The sequence below is a fragment of the Atractosteus spatula genome, chromosome 10 (genome assembly GCF_055471065.1).
Source record: "Atractosteus spatula isolate fAtrSpa1 chromosome 10, fAtrSpa1.hap1, whole genome shotgun sequence".
Classification (NCBI taxonomy): domain Eukaryota; kingdom Metazoa; phylum Chordata; class Actinopteri; order Semionotiformes; family Lepisosteidae; genus Atractosteus; species Atractosteus spatula.
In genome coordinates, this window is record NC_142715.1 from 12,880,906 (window position 1) to 12,900,764 (window position 19,859).

Genomic DNA, 19,859 nt, shown 5'->3' on the forward strand with positions numbered 1-19,859 from the left:
AAGCACTTATCCGAGAATACAGTGCGTTTATTGACCCGACTGCCGCGATAGCCGCCGCCCTTAACATTAAGCACGAGAGAGCAGAGTCCCCTCGGGAATATTACGAGAGACTTAGACGAACTTATTTTGCAGGGCGAAATGATGAGGGTTGCGAAGAGAACACACATTTCAAGGGTTTATTCATTGCGAATCTCCACCCGTCAGTCAGAAAGATGATCTTAATGCATACAGATGCACAGACCATGAAAATGACTGATATTAAGAGATTTGTGCAGAAAGCCTGGGAGTATGATGTCCAAAGTCGCTTTGAGCAAAAAGCTGCTAAAGCGACTGTGTTCGCCGTCAGAGCCAGCAGGGTTAATTCCCCCCTGCTCGAAGGAGCACAGGCTCCTGAGCTGGCTAAGCCCCGTTCCAAAGCAGGCACACAGGACCACACCCAGCGTCCTAAGTTCCATGAGAACACCGGGGAAGGGAAAGGGCTAGATAAAGCTGAACAAAAGGATTCAGTAACCGCCCGCCTAGCCAGGCTTGAACAAGTTTTATTAGGACAGAGACAACCGCTCCCCAAGGCTGCCGGAAGCGTGAATGAGCTGATACTCTCCACTGGAGGAGGCGGAGACCCACCCCCTCTCCCTCCCTCAGTCTATCTGATTGAGTGGAAGGGTTCCTGCCTGGATGAGGTCAGCCACTCCCAAGCGAATGCTGACTCCACCCCTGAAGTCACAGAGCAGGCAGTAAAACAGAGAGGAAAAGCAGGAAGCTTTTACCTCAAGGCTGCCATGTGAGATGTCTTACACAGTGAGACATTGATTGACACTGAGGTTGAAAGGTGTTTGATGTCATACAGCAAGCTCAAACGGGTAGAAAAAGAAAAGGGCATGCGACTCAGAGATGAACCTTTGGTGGATCACCAGAAAGGCAAGGTATGGAAACAGGTCAAGGCTCCTAAGCCTTCTGTACAGAAGGAAAGGGGGGCCAAGAGGCAGACTGTGCTCACACAGTGCCCACCGAACACAGAAGCCTATGTGGAGATTCCTTCTGTTCCCTCTGGACAAGAAATAAAAATATTTTCTTGTTCCCCGGATATACAGGGAAGTCATGTCCCGGCTGAGGTCACAACAGCCTCCATGCCACAGGAGCGGTGCTCCAAGCAGCCGCCTGATCCACCAGGTAAAGCACACCCCTTTTACATCCCTAAAGAGGAGCAGATCTCCCCACCTGGCGATGAAAAGGAGGTTTCCCTGTGCACCCTGGCACCCAAGAGGGGTCAGGACCACCACCCTGCAGTGGTGGAAGGGATCCAGATGGCAGGAGAGCAGGTTGGTGATGTAGCCCTCACCCTTAGCCCTGAGAGGTCCTCTATCAGTGAGGATCTGCTTGAGCAGCTGTCACAGGGCCACCACCAGGTGCCCCTGGTGCAACATTCACACACCTGATCCCAGATGCCGATTCCCTCTGCTGTGACACAGGGAACCTGCAGTCAGGTAACATTATTTCTCACAACTACCAGGTAGTGAGTGAGACTGACCTGATTTTCCTGCCTCAACGGCAGGGTTTCCAACACACCCAGTCCCCCAGAAGGGACAGGGAATGAAAGCCAGGCCGGTTTTCCTACAGCCACCAGCTCAGTCTGTCAGTCTGAGTCTGACCAACAGTGGTTCAGCCTGACTGGAGCTGGATGGTCAAGCCACCCGCCTGCCAGTGCAGAACACGGAAAAGTGGGGTGTCAGAATCCCCGCCTGCACTGACATGGGCCTGGTGGGTGATAGCGAGTTCGAAGACTGTGAACTGGCTATCCCAGTGCTGGGGCAGCTCCCTGAACCCCTAGCGAGGGAAGGGGGGAGCGAGCAGGTGTTCTACACCGGCCCCCAGCGAACGACTGTAAACATGCCGATAGAGGGATTCCTCAATCAGGAAGTGTGCAGGGTGGACCTGAACAGTGAGAATGGGGTAACAATTCCAGACCACTCAGGTGCTCCAGATGACCACTCAGCCGGGGGTCAGGCATGCTCCACCGCTGCACCGCCCCCTGCAGGGTTCCTAGAGCACAGGCATGAACAAATCGAAAAAGCAGATGCCCTGGAAATGGAGGAGCAGCATCAGCAGCTGTGTCAGATCTCCCCAGATTTCCAGGATGTTGGTGCCCAAGATGCCACATGGCATACTGAGAAAGACACCATGTACACGCTGCGCCAGCTTAGAAAGGCAACAGTCACTCAGAAGGAGATGACTGGGATCAGCCACCCTAAAAGACTTTTGGGAGGAGTGATTGCTGCCGCCACTGTTGTGCATTTGCTATTTCTGGTAGGTTTGTTTGCTACTGGCACTCTCACCCTGACTGCCCCAAGAAGGCAGGTGTCAGAGATGCCGGAGGGTAGTGACAGACTGTACAGATGCAGCCATTCAAAGTGCGCGGCACAGACACCGCGGTACAGATACCGCAGGTATGATGACACGGGATACCGCGGTGCGTGATTGGTTGACCGACAGGGGCACTCGTGGTCCGTTGGTCTGTCGTAGAAAGACTTACTGTAAACGTCTTTACTGTGCCCGTTGTAGATATTGAATTTTACCACTGAAGGGAAATCTTAGTAGCTGAGCATAAAAAGAATAGGAGCATACTGTAACGCGTGTGAAGGCCATAAACGATATTAATTTTGGAACGTAAACATACAGTATATAGCTGGTCTTGGTACTTTAAAGAAAAAAATACACACCGGTATTCCATTTCTCCCTAAACATTGTAAGCTTCGAAGTCTTTAACTAACGTGATACCGGAGTCAACAAGCATACTTTTAGAATTTGATTAAAAGGGAATATAATATGGAATCGCGTATCTAAAGAATTTAATAACGGTATGATTATATCCGTGTACTGCGGCAGGGCTGTGTAGGGCTGTTTCGCCTGCCTGATCATGCAAGCTCTCTTGTAGCCTACTGGTCTAGGTGCGTGACTACCAACTAGTAGGTTGTGTGTTCAAATCCAGCTGGTGCTGAACTTTTATTTTAACAAACATTTCTTCGAAAAAATAGGTAAGCGATATTATGGACAATCAGTTGACTTTTATATTTCAAAATATCGCAACATGATCGATATTTGCGATATTTTGAACATATCTTCCCTTCTGACAGCGGTTCCCGCTTCTATTGTGTGTGTGTGTGCAACAGTAAATTTTTATAGAGAAATGGAGGCTGGACAGTATGCGTTACAATATAAACATTTATATTGATTTAAATCGTGTTCTGATTTAAATCGCAAACGCGTGTTTAATTATGTGTTTTTAATCATAATCAGGCTAATGCATTTCTACATTTTCTGTATGAACCAGCTTAGAGGTTCATACAGAAAGACAGCTTGTGTTTAAATTGAGTGTAAGGTAATTTATGCTTCTAAAGTCATGGTCAGTATTATTGTACTGTGCTGTACTGTGTCACATTATTTTATAGCGTTTTTATTGCGTTATTAAATCCGGTGGCGCTGTGTTAGTTTCCTGACTCACATTATTTAAACTACCACATTGATCATTCATCTCTAAATAAACTTTATTTTATATAGCGTTTTAAGCGATTAGGTAATTAGATTGCTCATAAACCTAATCGCTTTTTCTACATAAACACAGCGTGATTGCTCTCTGAAAATGCTTTTCCTTTATTTTTAAAGTAGGCTCAGATTTCAACTATAGATCGTATTATTATAAACTTTCTTGGAAAAATGTATTTTATGTAAAACATGTTTGCTATTAATTCATTTAGGGCTAAAATACGTTCATTGTCTTCCAATCGAGTCGAGTTGACATTGGAAGCCTGCCACACCCGGACTGTTAAACCAACGCATTAGCACGTCAAAGCCCATTGAGCCAGTATTGGCTTTAGTATCCCCCCCTTCTCCCCTCAATTCAATTCAATTCAAGGTGTTTTATTTGCATGACAGATGGGTACAAGCAGTGTTGGGTATGTATATTGTAACGCTTACGGCAGACAGGCACTGTGTAAGAGCCGGCGCACCAGAGCAGCGCACCGAGGGAGCGTCTGCATTTCTAACTTAGTTTTTAAAATTAGTCAAGCAATATGAAGCATCTCCTTTTACTTAGTGCCTGAGCATAAAAAGAATAGGAGCATACTGCAACGCGTGTGAAGGCCATAAACGATATTAATTTTGGAACATAAACATACAGTATATGGCTGGTCTTGGTACTTTAAAGAAAAAAATACACACCAGTATTCCATTTCTCCCTAAACATTTTAAGCATCGAAGTCTTTAACTAACACGATACCGGAGTCAACAAGCATACTTTTAGAATTTGATTAAAAGGGAATATAATATGGAATCGCGTATCTCAAGAAATTAATAACGATATAATTATATTCATGTTGCAAAAGAACTGCAACGGACATAAAAACTCCCTTGCTTTTAACAGAGCGTTCCATAATTTCTAACTACGAAAATGCCAGGTGAAAGGATTTGTAAACATATTTTGTTAAAGCAAGTCAGTTTTTTCCACAACACATAAAAGACATTTTTCCAAGAAAGTTTAGCCTTTGTCACTAATGAAACCACTAAATAAAGACATAAATATAGAAATCTTAAGATTTGTTCTATTTAATGTTGGTAGCAGGATGAACTGTCAGAGTGTATATTTTGTCGCAGAGTTGCTGCAAGATGTTAACAGTGAAAAAGGTATTTAGAAATGAGTTATTTCAAGATGAAAATTTTCAGAATAATTGCAAATCTAGCAGGATAGAGAAAGCACAGAAAACTGGCAGTTAGATTGATCAGATTAGTATGAAAAGTCATTTAGCAAAGGGAATTAGAAGAGTGACAAACTAGTATACTTTAGATCTTTTTTTCTGAACCAGGGACAATCTGATCATGTTTCCCTATAACAATAATAAAAAACTTTATTTGATATATCACCATTAAAGGTGGCATCTCAAAGCAATACAGTAGATGTAAAAACAGATAAAAGGACCACAGATTACAAAGTAAATGCATATAAGAAAGACAAGCAGTTAGAGGTGCTACCAAAATTAGAAAATGAAGCAGATACAGACACTAAGTCTTCTGAAAAGAAAGGTTCTGAGGTTAGATTTAAACTGGCCTTGGTGTGTGTGTGTTTGTGTCTGTCTGTCCTGTGATGGACTGGCGCTATGTCCAGGGTGTATTCTGCCTTGTGTCCGTCGCTTACTGGGATAGGCTCCAAATCCTCTGTACTGGATAAAGAGATTAGAAATGGAAGTAAAGGCACTGTGTGGATGGAACTATACACAGTGTTAGAAACCCACTATGAAATGGCAGCATCTCACTGAGAATAAAATATTTTATTATTTTATTAAAATATTTTATATCTTAAGGAAACAGCCTTTCCACCTCTCTTGCACATCAGTATCCATACCTAGTTATTTAAACAAATTGCCTCTAATTATAAACATCTTAATATGCTGGCTCTGTGGATCCGCATCAGCTATGTTTGCCCATTCCTTCAATTCATGTGCATCCAACACACAGTTCAATGCCAGCAACTACACATAATCTAAAATACAATCCTTATTTCAGTATCTATGTAAACATATAGTCTGTTAACTTCATCATCTTCATCAAAAGTATGCCTAACCCCATTAGGAAGTGTTCTTGTTATAAGTGTATTCCTCAGCTTTCCCCAAACTATCTTCTTCTTGCCAACATCTCTAGTCTTTTATCCTGCAATAACTCAGCCAACACTTAAATCTCCAAAAGCTGCTTGTGTTAATTTCTTTAAATCACAAATATCATGTGTAAATACTGGCCATGTAATACTCTGCATTGTGGAATAATAGTTTATTTTAAAGGGAACTAGAGAAACTAAGAACTAGAGAAATCTAGTTTTTTTCTAGAATTAATAAATGCACATCCTGTTCACTGAGGAAATTAAATCCACACTGAGCAATCTTCAATATGTTCAGAATATGACAGCAAGAATCCTATCAGGGATGCATTACACCTGTTTTCAAGTCCTTGCACTGGTTACCTATCAGATTTCGAGTCAACTTCAAAATCCTTATCCTCCTTATATACTGTCCTACAACTGTTATTATTGATCTCCGAATTATTGTACTTGACATGACTTCATTCAGCCTTTCCTGAACGTCTATGACAGGCAGAGAGAGTGCTGTTTCTGGTGCAATCTTTTACAGCTGACATTTCACTGTTTTAAATGAACAAGAAATTAGATTGCTCATAAATCACTTATTCTATATAAACACAGCATAATTGCCCTCCGAAAATTTTCTTTTTCTTGTTCGTTTTAGAGACCTTGATCGAAACTGATTTTAGATGTCAGAAAGGATTTATTTTCTCTGTATTTCCTACATTGCTTTGTCGAGATTTTAACTTTATATCTAACTTTATATCTAGGCTCAGATTTCAACTATAAATCGTACAGTAATTAATAGCAGTAAATACTGATGTTTATACATAAAAAAGTCATGCCTTGGAGTATAGACCCCCAAAGGAATGCCATAGACTCAAACTGCAAAATAAACACATACAGAAAGAAAGTATTTGTATTGTAATTGCAAATCCTGGTACTGTATGAGTGATTGGTATGACTTTCCTCATTACAAATCTCTTATTAGAATTTAAATTTCTCTGTAACTCCAGGTCAGAACAGAGAAAATGTAACTGCCTTAAGGAGTTTACGATTATGAAAAATAGAAGGATAAGCATGATACGTATGTCTTCTGTCATTTTCTAAGTCATGTTACTGAGCACCAAATCGTATTGAGAATATGAATCCATTTAAGGTTTATACCATTAAAGTAACGGTTTATTCCATGCTGAAAATGTTTGTACCAGACTTTTTTGAGGCCTGTTTAATTGTGTCTGAAGTCTGATGTTGTAAATTTTATTGTTAAAAAGATCCATGAAAATGTCACTACTAAAGTTAGCTGGTACTGTTGGTACTGTAAGTGGCAAGTAGAGCTCATATTTTAGATTTTAAGGAAGCAACGGACACAAGGCAGAATACACCCTGGACATAGCGCCAGTCCATCACAGGACAGACAGACACAAACACACACACACCAGGGCCAGTTTTCCCATAAACCAATTAACTTACCAGTATGTTTTGGAGTGCGAGAGGGAGTCATATCACACATATGGAGAAAAACCATGTAACCCAGAGAGAACATGTAAACCCCACACACACAGGATGGCAGGAATTGAACCTAGGACCCCAGTGCTGCAAGATAGCAATGCTAACCACTTTGCCACCATTATAAATGGATGGATATCTTAGTTATCTTTCTAGTTCACAGGTTTGCATGCATAATTTAGTTTTGAAAGCCACTGAGACATCAGGTACTACTGTTGTATTTATGAAAAAGAAACAAAACAAAAAACATACTAACAACTGTGCCATCCTACTCCTTAGCTAATACATTTTATTATTCATAAACAGTTAACATTGTTAGCAAAATATTTTGAATTATATTTAACCCTATTTTTTCTTTAGTTTTGTATTTAACTTATTATATGATAGTCAGACTTAATGTATATTTGAACAATGAAAATATATTTTTACAAGATTTTACATTAAGCACTTAAAATTAATATGGTTAATAATAGTATGCTGTAACAAGATCGGTTAAACTGCAAAGAAAATGCTTTCAGAGAAAATGTTTCAGGTGTGAAGAACATAGATCTCCAATGCAATTTCAACCAAACCTGTTCCCACACACCCTGCCCCCACTACCATTAGAATATACACAAAGCACTCAAATCTTTTGAGCTAATGATCAGGTGACCCGAGAGAGAGCGAGAGAAACACCAAGGGGTGCGGAACCAGGGAACTATTTACATGGAAAACGGGCGATCTCCCCAGACTGTCCGCCCGTTTCACTGTTACCTGGATACCTCTTTATTTAGAACTCACAAACACTGATTTTTAGTTTAGAAGGATTCAAGTAGGGTTTTAGATGAAAGGCAGCGACCTTAATCAAGCCCAAATCACAATTGAACCCATTCAGAGCCTACATTACATTTTAGCGTTTCATTCTGAGCAGAAGACCCTCACACCTGAAGAAGGGGGAGGTGTTTTTCGCTGGAAATCTCGCCTGCTTCTACTTTACAACCGGAGTGCTGGCTGTGACGAATTAAACCGGTTTTACAAGTTTCAATCACAGACCATGTGACATGGGAGTCAGGAAACTCCACCGGATTTGATAACGCTATAAAAACGCTATAAAATAATGTGACTTGGCACAGAACAAGTTTACAGCACAGTTCAATAATAAATGCTGACCATGACTTTAGAAGCATAAATTGCCTTACACTCAATTTAAACACAAGCTGTCTTTAGCTCTCTAAGCTGGTTCATACAGAAATGTAGAGATCCAGGCTCAGAACACACAGCTTCATTAGCGAATACATATGCAGGACAACTAGAGAAGACGTTTTACAGAGGATGGATTTTTAGAAACATCCCATCAGTGACATCACTGAAGTCAACTCCTAGGTACTGTAACTGTCGTGTGGATAGTTTCACAAGAATCAGACAAAGGTTTAAGCATCGCTTGTTCTAGATAAAACTGCATAAAAAAACAACAACCCATAATGTACTTCTTTGCGGCTCTGTTTGCCCAAATCATATATTCACAACGTGAAATCTAGAAAATAATATTACGTAACCAAAATCCGCAATATGGAAACAGAACCTGTGTAATTGTTGATAGATGATGTACTCGTAACATTTTTTTTAAGACGAACTACAACATTTAAAAAATGACTTGTATGTACTTGATATCTCTAATCAATCCACGGGTCCCAGCACAAAACGAAACTAAAACGCATACCGTTTCGCGCTTCTTATTAGTTGCTCAAAAGTAATTTGACCTTATGAAATGCATAATATAAACCTAGAAACATATACGTGAGCAGTACTTAAGCACTGTAGTATCGGTGTTAAGACATACCTCTCAAATACTGTAAATCAAGTTAAAAATATCTCAAGACAGATTCTGGTCATAATGAAACCATGTTTCGTGTATGTTTTCTTTAAAGTACCGAGACCAGCCATATACTGTATGTTTATGTTCCAAAATTAATATCGTTTATGGCCTTCACATGCGTTGCAGTATGCTCCTATTCTTTTTATGCTCAGCTACTAAGATTTCCCTTCAGTGGTAAAATTAGATATGAATAGTCAATACTTAAACGGGCACAGTTAAGACATTAAATATACATATACATACTGTATACAGTACAGTTTGCATACGGTAATATGTTTATGTTCCTAAATCAATCTCTTTTATGAGCATGTGAAAGGCATGGTGAATCACTGTACTTTGCATGATTGGAAACAAATGCGTGATTGCGAAATGCTGTGGTGTTACTTTTACAAAGATGGTCAATGAAAAAAAGAATGTTGACCAGGGCAATACTTTGAGTTTACACTTACAGCTTGTCCAAGGTCATTCATTTTTAATACTATTAGTAATATCTTCGTTAAAGACTTTGATGGCCACAGCTCAAACATGAGAGGTTGAGCTTTATTAGCTCCACCTTGCGGAAATTCCGGATACTATTATTTTGCTTGTCGTATTATAGGAGAATTTACGGTAACTCGCGGTATTTACCGGTAGCTTGCGGTAGACTGCATACAGCGTACCGCAAAATAATGCGGTATCGCCCGCGCATTTTGAATGGCTGCATCTGTATCAACAGCAGCAAAAGTTGGAAAGCCTAGGGAAAACCCTACAGGCAATTTCCTATGCAACAGGGTTAAACCTTATCCCCCAACCAGTGGACATGATTGCCGGTGTTATACAGTGAATTTATGCTTGTGTGCAACAGGCCAGAATGTTGACACAAGACCTGTTAAGGGAGTTCAGTGCCACTGTAGCCAGTCTAGCCATGGCACAAATCCCAACCTTACTTGATTCCACTCTTCTCAGTAGAGGAGTATGTGACATTAACCACCCCATCGCTCATAGCTCACCCAGAAAGCAATCCAAGATTGAATTTGGTTCCAAATCTTGAGATGGGTATGGCTACCAAAGCTATCCATTGGCTGTGTCTAAATGATTCACCAATGAAGGGTATAGCTACTAACGAGCAGAGGGAGGTTAATGAACCCCATGAAGAGCAGGTGGGAAGTAAATGGCTGGTCAGCACACCACACTTAACTGTCACTATGACTTGTGACAGGCATGATACAGCTACCACAATGCAGCTACCTAACCAACAGTTTCCTGCAAGTTCCCGAGGAGGCCATAGTACAGCATGGTAACTTAACACTGTAGGGTCTGGAACCAGACAACATAAGACCAAACTGGAGGTCGTGGATGCCTTCAGGTGCCACACTATTGAATTGGATAGAAATCCAAGAAACACTACGCCCTGAAGAGGTACAGGTAGTTAGTTTGCTTTAATGGAACAAACCTCCAACCCACCCTGGCAGGTGCCCAACACAGGTGTCGTGGTTTATCAGGGGGGCTGGGAACAGGAACTGTTGTTATTGTAACACTACTGCCGGGTAGCTGGGTCATGACTGACAGTGTACTCTGAATGCTGTACTCTTACATCAAGATGTACTCCGGGTAGCATGAATGAGTCAAAGGTAGCATGTCAAAAGAAAGGAAGTTACTTCTTTCCAAATATCTGCCTACAGAGGTATCAGATATTGACAGTGAACTTCCTGATGTGTAATGCCTAGACTGAGATGATGTCTCCTACCGTGTTTATACATACTCCAGATTTTATTCATCCTGTTTGTTCCCAATGCTGGTTCCGGTATGAATTATCGAGGAGTAATGTGGACATTTAAGGTTAATGTTCTAATGACAAGGGACATCACTTAACTCTGTTTCGTTTTGAAGGCAACAAAGCCTCAGGACCTCGTGACCTTCAAAAAGGGGGGATATGTAGCGGCAATGCTTATTAATAAGACAGAATTAAGTGTTGCTGTGCTTTCTTAAATGAGGCCCCATCTCTCTCTTAATCTCTGTGGTGCAGCCACAGAGAAGCTATTCATGCAGGCTGATTTAAAGATGTTTTCTTTTGATAAGGGACAGCTCCCAAATGGGGATGCACTTAGCTAAGCCTGGCTATCATGATCAATGGTCATCCATTGGTGCCTATCTGTCTAGGGAGTGCCAGATGGACATCTGGACTACATTCCTAAGTGTCAGGAGTAAGTGACTCACATCTCACCTTGATCAACCAATCAGGGACTGGTAGGGCCGAGTAACCCACGTGGGATTCTGATGCCCATGGAACTTTCAGCCAATGAAGTTCCTCCAGGTAAAAACAGGCAACACAGAGCTCCAAGACTATTCTAAAGACTTTTCTAAGGAGAATTCTAAAGGAGAATTCCAGGGCAGGACGCCCAGGAGCAGAAGGCTCCCAAGGGCAGGACATTCTCGCAGCGCGCCTCCTGACCATCCTGAGCCTGGACAACCACGGAACGGCCAGTGTGTCCAAGTGCCAGAACTTTCCTCTGTTCTAAGAGTCGAGAGCGGAGGTTGACAGAGAGTAACCAAAGGATCCACCCGAGGTTAGCATCAGCAGCAAGCCTTGTTAACAGGTCGGAACTGTGGACAGCTGAATCACTATTCAGGACTAGCGCTTCATGACTTGCTGGGACCCACATTCATCTCTTCTCCAGTGCACAAACTTTGCTAGTTAAAGCCAACACTAACTAGCCGGTCAGTGAGCATCAGCAGCGCACCGTCGCAAGCAGCACAGCACAGCCTGGCACGGAGCCAGAGAGCCCGCAGGAGATCTGAATCCCCAGAGATTGGATGAGTATTCAACTTCAAAGCATTACAGCTCAAGAATTCAATTGTTATCCCAACCAGTTGATATCAATTTAATTCCTAAGAGTTATGTACTTGTTTTGAGTATCTAATGTAGAAGTTGTAACCAAGTTCAATTACGAAACAGTCTAAATGAATGATATACTGAACTTATGTCCTCTTGATATATGTAACTCTTTGTAACTGAATGAATATATACCTTTTGTATTCTGATAACCCTCTCGATAAGATCTGTTAGGTTTATATGCATATTTTATGTATTAATAAATGTATCCTCGTGTATTAGTACCCGTGTGTGTGCGTTGTTTGAGTTATATCGCATGGTTGGATTCTAAGGCCATTAAAAGAATCAATTTCGTGATTTACGGCTACAATTAATAATTGTCCCCTTAAATGCCCAAATTCTACATTAGTATAGTGGCAAGTATCCCCGCCTGTCACGCGGGAGACTGGGGTTTGATTCCCCACCGGGGAGTAGCTTTTCTTTTACCTCCTTAGAGAAAGGACTGCCTTTCACTTCTCTGTTTTCTTTCACAGCGTCGTGCACCTTTTCATTGCTCTCGCTTTCAGAGCCTCCGCACGGCACATGACTCGACATCAGGAAGCACATTGAAGTGAAAGCAGGAAGCCCTGCGACATGGTGAGTGGGTCTGTTCGATGCACAAAGAACGCTTTGATAAGCGTCAAAGGCAAGTCATTCCGAGTTGGTCGTTTGTGTTTTCCGTTCAGACGCGAAATGCTGAAATGATCTCTCGGCTCCTCGGTTGTCATTTCTGCTCCGTAAAGGAATCACAGAACGCGTCGGCTTCCAGCACAGTGGGTCGGGACACGATGCCGGGGGTCGGAGAGAGCGATGTCTTCCTCGTTAGTATAGTGGTGAGTATCCCCACCTGTCACGCGGGAGACCGGGGTACATCAGGACGCGCATTGAGGTGAAAGGAGGAAGCGCTGCGACATGCACTGTGCAGATCCCGCCACACTAAGAGGTGAGTGGGTCTGTTCGATCACAGCGCTAGGCGAATCCCCAAACAGTGTGCGTGGCGACAAAAGGCACCGGTCTGTTTCCACCCGGTTTCAAACCGGGGACCTTTCGTGTGTGAGGCGAACGTGATAACCACTACACTACGGGAACGGTGGGAAATCATGCCCAGCGGCCCAGTGCTGAGCTTCGCCAATGCGATTCAGCTGCTTCCAGTGCCTTTATTGGAGTGCGCTGATGGACCGTGATCTCTCTCCAGAGACCAGCACGCCTGTCATGGACGGAGCAGGAAAGGCGGCGCCACATTCTACAGCCCTCTCCACGCAATCGACCAAATCGGGCTACTGAAGTGGAGAAAATCGCCTCTCCAGAAAGTGCAAATATCATCTTGGAGAGTATAAATCCTATTGCCGGAGGTCAGCCCTGTCTACCAGAGTAACCCTACCACCTCCTGCAGCGATGATCATTAGCTCATCAGCTCGTCTCACACGCGAGAAGTTTCGGTTGGAAACAAGCGCCCCCTCTTCTCGCACGTTTTGCACGTTCGAGTAGTTTTAATGCGGCTCCTTCGTACACGGTGCTGATCTTTTGGAAAGCAGGAGGCAAAACTGACACGTTCCCCTACCGGGAGTCGAACCCGGGCGAAAACCAGGAATCCTAACCGCTAGAATTATGTCACACGAAGAGAGCACAGCCTTTTCCGCCCTGCCACGTGTGTATTGGTAACTCGCTGTGATCGTACAGTGGTCAGTACTTTGTGTTGTGGCCGCAACAACCCCGGTTTGAATCCGGGTCACGGCAGAATAGGGGCGTCTGCTTTTACTACTTGCACGAATGAAGGCAAAAAAAAGGCAATCGATGTGAACGAACGGCGCTTTACAGAGGAGTACTGCCTGACTGGATCGTTGATGAACGACAGAGGCCACTCCGACCTCTTCTCGGTTTTCTTCAATGACTTACTAAGGATCTTCTTCACATTCGCCCATGCAGGGGAAGCCAGTTACACCAAAGCAAACGCAGGAAAGTGCATTTCAAGCAGAGACCAGGAAGGACCTGTTTACACCGAGAGTGGTCGGAGTATGGAACAATGCGCCCAGCCCTGTTGCTGGAGCCGATTCTTGATGAGATCTTGGGCTCACAAAGAGGCCCCCGCTGGATGCTAATCTTTCTGTTGTTCTTGCAGGTCCTGCGCTGCTTTTGAGCCGACAAAGCTCGTCTTGCTCTGTCGGCACAGCCCAATTGCAAATGATCGGCTCCGCGTACAGAAGGAACGTGCGTTTGGCGCAAGAGTGCATGAAGGCACCGGAAATACATTGGGATCGAACCAGGGACCTCATAATCTTCAGTCTAACGCTGTCCCAACTGACCTTTTTTCGGCTGCGCGCGCAGCCCACAGCCACCTGCTCCAGCCTTCCTGTGTTGCGGCATGAGCACAACAGGAGGAGCGGGAGAGTGTTGCGGGAACGTCACTCAGAAGGAAAGCCACCCAGCTGCGCCCTCTGAGCTCTGTCCAGCGCAACTTCCTCGCATGGACTCCTGCCTGCGACGGGCAGGAAACAATTAGCAAGAACAGAACAACACCCCACGGGTGTCTCATGACCACACCTTAGGTTGTGACACGTGCAGGTGTGAGGGGTTGCCGGGCCACTTTGGACCAGAGCCTGGGCGGAGGGGGGGCGGAAAAGCAGACAAAGAGGTGACTCCTCAAGGTCTGCACGATCACAGCTCTCCGCCGCCCCAGGCTTCCGCTCGACAAGCTACTGGACACACCTGTCCCTCCTCACACAGATCGTGGAAAAGCCCCCGAGTGGACACGATGCACACACAGAGCACGGGGAGCCACCGCCTGCGACATGGCTTCAGGCAGGACTCCACTCCGCACCTAGTGATACATGCAAGACATCTGTAAACGAAGATGTAATTACAATAAAATTAGCAATTAACAGAAAACCACAATTTGTATAATATTATTCCTCGATATCGATGATCAGTTGAAGGATTTGAAGAAACTATCAAAGAAACAGCAGCAATAGCAGATGATTTTGGTTTTGAACCCATCTTTACACCTCAATAATCCATTTTTCATCGAAAAAAGGAAAAGACAGGCATGTTTTGAGTTTCATAATGATTCTCTTCTCGATCGAAAAGAAAAGCATAAATTTGATTGCTTCAGTAGAATTCTGGGTTTTCTTACGAAAATTCTACGAAGTATTGTTAGGGTCTATATTTAGCGTTTGGTAGCGATAACACTGCTGATACTGATTGAGTAGAAATCTATGATGTATTGACAGCTTAATCTGAAGCGAGAAGTCCTAGAACGCCGCCTATGAAGTGTTAGGATTCATCCCAGGAAATACTCTTTGTTTTCCACCCAAAATGCTGCTATTGTATTACACATTATGTGAACATTACCAGTTTTGGTAGCTCCTGGGTGTGATTTTCCAAAACTGAAACTAATTACAAAATTATTTAAGATGAACCATGTACAAAAATTGTAAATCAGGACTAATATTAATATCAACTGAAATAACTACAGAAGAAAAGATTTAACCGAAATATTAAGAAGACTATACAAGCCTAAAAATGAAAATTCAATTCATATAACTTTTGTTTTTTATTTTTTGAGAAATGGGGTCACACACCTGAAAACACTAACATTTCTCTCTGTTAAGTATGTGAATAACAGTTTAACCCAAAATGTTTGTAATTGTGATTTTGTTAAAATGCAATAAATCGTCTATCAGCAGTAAGAAATTATTAAGAAAGTAAGAAATTGTTTTATTTCACAAACTGTAAGACGTGAAGAGAATTTACAGTTCATATCCTTCACTTTGTCTCTTAACTTAAGCGTTCAGGATCCAAGCCCGTGTGTGGATGGTTGTGTTTCTTGAATCTCTTGTAATCATCAAAAGTCATTGTTTAGTCCTTCAGTTTTTTCTCGAATTGTACCATGGATATTTCATACGATCCATACTTTTCATGCTCTTTTGAATTTTCCTTCACTTATGGAAAAAGTTCAAGGTGTTCTTGTCGCTGTGCTCCACATCTAGACGCGCGCACTTGCAACAGTACATGACATGCAGTGAGGAGTTCGTGCAGCTTTCAGCTCAGTGCGGAGTGCAGAAGGAGGACTCACTCGCTGAACGACCTCTCAAGAAATCCCGGGTGAGATTCAACAGATGGCTTCTTCAACAGCCACGACAAGTCTGAAGACTTTCTCTGAATTTCCTGAATATGACGTTAAATTAGTTCAAATAATTTGGTAGTTAACACAACTAAATGCTTTGGATGTATATTTAAAACAGCAGAGCAAGACTTCAGGCACTTCGAGTATGCATTAAGTTAATTGTGTAAACCTGGATCTATATGAAGAATAAGAGTTCTCTTCTTCACAATATCTTTTTATATTTGTTTATTGAATATATCAATTGAGTATATCTGTTTTATTTTTGAATGGTACGGGACTGTACACTGGTGGTTACCAGGGGAAAACGGGGTTATTGAGCCATTTGACATTCAGAGATTATATGTTGTGTGGGTGAATGTAATCGTGTGCGAAAGTAAAAAAAATCCACTTAGATGATCAAAGAATAAATTGGGTGGATGAATGTAACTGTGCTCTAACAATCCTCTTAGCGTTACAGATGCAGCCCCTGAAAGTGTATTCGACTTACCTGTATAGCACTGCTGACACAAATGTAGCCTCTACATCAGACAGAAAAGGCAATGTGTTCGCTTAATCGTGTGAAGGATCTCCTTGTGAATCTGTCTCATTCATCAATGGAAATAGAAGCCATTAGAATACGATACATGTTCACCTTCAACCCCGCAGCTGCCGGACGTGCTTGTTTTGGGACTATTTGCAATGAGTATCGCATTAGTAGATATGTGTCCTTAAAAATGTAAGGTACATTCAGTTATATACAAACGGGACAGAGACAAAGTAATAATCCTATTTTAACGTGTCCTGCATTTTAACTTACTGAACAGATAAATTGAAATGTTCTGATTCAGAGCCCCTGCAGTTCGTCCAAATTAGAACCACAACAATACTCCTGAGTCCTGAACACCACACTGAGCACACGTTCAGCTGGGCTCTGACTTTGTTCAACAAGATGTCTTGTTGCGGTTGAGCTCAGAGCTGGAGATGATCTCCATATTCTACCACACTAACTAGTCCTAAACATAGTACACGGTACACACTTTTTTAAAAACAATTCAAAATATTACACAAAGGTTGTAAAGCACACTCTGAATCGATCCGAATATTTGATTTCCGCGATCCGTTTAGGCAACAACAGGCAACGTGGTGCTTCTCCAGCAAAGCATTTCTCACTTTTGTGAACTACTGGTGCTATTAACAGACCAACCTATGCAGCTCGTCAGGATGGCCGAGTGGTCTAAAGCGCCAGACTCAAGGACTCCTGTCTTTCCATTGCTTGGGTGTTCTGGTTTCTGAATAGAGGTGTGGGTTCAAATCCCACTCTTGACAGCTGGTACCTTTTCCCTGACTTGCATTTTTCCCGTCTTGTTGTGCTCGCTGACAATGACAGGAAGAGGAAAATGGAGAAACCGGTTTGGGGGCACATGATCTGCAGGGAAATCCTTCGTGAACACTTACACATTATTAGCAGAAAGGCTAATAGGCTTCGATTTCTGCCTTAAGAACTGTTTGGGCTGCCTGTAATCGAGTAAAGATTTAAGGCCAAGCTATGCATTCAAAGGTGAAAGACCGAAATATAAATCCAGAAGAAGATTTATTAAAACATATTGTTTTCCTTGCGGTTTCTCCTTTATTTAATTAAATGTGGCATTGTGAAATCAACCTGTAGCCCTGCATACCCTGCATACCTTGTGATGCACCCTACTGATAGTGCTCTTTCCTTTATAGCATTTATTCGTTTCCTCTCCTACCAGCCTTTACAAGCCACCCAGTTTTCTCTGAGCCAGTGTGAGGTATGAGGCAGTCGAGGCTAATGCAGCCGAGCGCTCTAAAGAGGTGGATTAAAGCTCCAGTCTCTTTGGAGGTGTGAGTTGGAATCCCACTGCTGCCAAATATCTCCAACTATCTCTGTGTTAAGAAGCACTTCTTTTTTTGTTGTTATTTCCCTTCAGTTTAAACCAATTTCAGACCAATTAATTTAAACAACCACGCTGTTCTTATGGCATGGCATTGTCTGGCAAAAAAATAACATGACACTTCCTTTAAAACACACATTTTCTGTGGAGGGAACAGGAGAACTTGTGCCATTCAACCGTATAGCATGATGTCATTTTCTCATGCTCATTTTTAGATGCTTGTCATCGAATCTATGATCCTTATGAGTACAGTCACCCTCCATTCAGGTAGCACAGATATAATGTGCCACGTTTTCAGAGAATCGCATCAAATACAGGTCAGAAGAAGACGACAAAATGTCCACTAGGCAGTTTCCCAGTTGATTTTTTTTTCTTGTTTTGTAAGACAAGGAGACCGGCTGTTCAAAAAGTTACCTCACACTGGAGCCACTCTTTCCAAAGGCTCAGAGAGAGATAATACCGCAGGTAACACCAAGTGAGAAACATCATGAGCATTTGTAAAAGCTCTCTACCTGCCCACTCCCCACACTGACATGTGTCAGAGCAGAGCATTTCTAAAACAGGAATTACACATTTCGGAATGTGCCCTCCTTTATACATTAAATAAAAGGTCTGAAGCCTGCTCCAAAGAAGAACTATATTCAGAGCTGCCAAAGAAGTCGAGATTTCACCAAGTGACAGGAAGCATCTCAGAAAACGATGGTACAGTCGTTTCCACACGTCGGACAAGAAGAGCTGAAGCCACCCGGCGTTCTCCGACCAAGTAATGTGAGGATGGAGGGTCTCATCAATGGTAGTGTGGCTGAGTGGTGCGTTTTAGGCTCCAGTCTCTTCAGAGGTGTGGGTTTGAATCCTACCACTACCAGGTCTTTCTGTGTTAAAGCCTTGCTCACTGAGCTAGGTTTTTCACGATTGTCTTTGTAAGCTTAATATCAAGGCAGAAAAAAGCTTTAGTTTTCTTCTCAACAGAAATGCTCATTGGATTGCTCATTATGCAGGGAACAACTTTTGAGTCCGTGCGAATCGTAGTGTGCCGTCAATTCCATTTAATAGTGCTTTTGTGTGGCTTTTGTGTGGCAGCGTTTTTGTCAGTGAAACTTGAACGCTCTGCTTTTTCACGCTCAATTGTCGGTAGGAGTACAGTTTATTTAATCTTTGCGCACAGTGCTCCATCAGAAATACTTTGTCCAAATTTAGAAGAGATTGGGATTTAGTGCATGTGTTTACAACGCATACCTCAAACAACAACACCATTTAATGGGAAATTGATTCGCTTCTTGCTGTTGTTCCTGTGGTTGCGGTAGTTAGAAAGTTGAACACTCTTTGATGTTCTGCTATACTACTCACTGGGTCGGCTTTATCAATTGGCTCAGAAAGGTCAACTGTGATTTGGCTCTGTAAAAATCATTAGCAGTGTCGTTATTTTTTTCTGTGTGTATGGGTGTACTTTTAAAGCATGTGAAAACACGAGGTTGTGGATTTCTCCAAATAGCAACGGCAAGTTTTAAACCTGTGATAAACATTCTTCCAGTTGAATAGTTTTACTCCAAGGAAAAGGCAGCGCAAAATAGAGAGTCGATATTCAAAGACTTCAGTGTCTGTACTGGACTGCTTGTATGCGGACATCACTCAAAATCCCTAATATGTTTCTTCCGAATTCAGTTTTGCAGTGCTTTAGTGCTTTACTGTTTTCAGAGGGTCTTTTACTGATGCTGCTGTAGTAGAGAAGTGACAATCTTCTGTCCATTGCAGTTGAGAACGGATTTAATACGGAGCTGCGGAGAAATGTCTGCGGCAAATATCGCTGCAGAACTTGCCTGTGCACAACACCGAAGAGAAAAAGAAATACCACAGGGTTGCCCATAAGAGTGAAAAATAGACATCAATTGTTCAAAGAATTACAACACTCTTCCTCTTACAGTGGTCTCATGTTATTTTTCTTGCAATAAGAACAGTGGGATTGTTCGACTGTGTTGTTCCCCAACTGGTTGAATAATAATAACAATAAT

At 42.5% G+C, this 19,859-nt stretch overlaps 1 non-coding gene across 1 annotated transcript; it reads left to right on the forward strand.

The window, feature by feature from the left end:
* Positions 1-17,152: 17,152 nt before the first annotated feature.
* trnal-caa (transfer RNA leucine (anticodon CAA)) lies at positions 17,153-17,263 on the forward strand. Its single transcript has 2 exons — positions 17,153-17,190; positions 17,218-17,263. It is a non-coding gene; the product is annotated as a tRNA-Leu (tRNA).
* Positions 17,264-19,859: the final 2,596 nt, after the last annotated feature.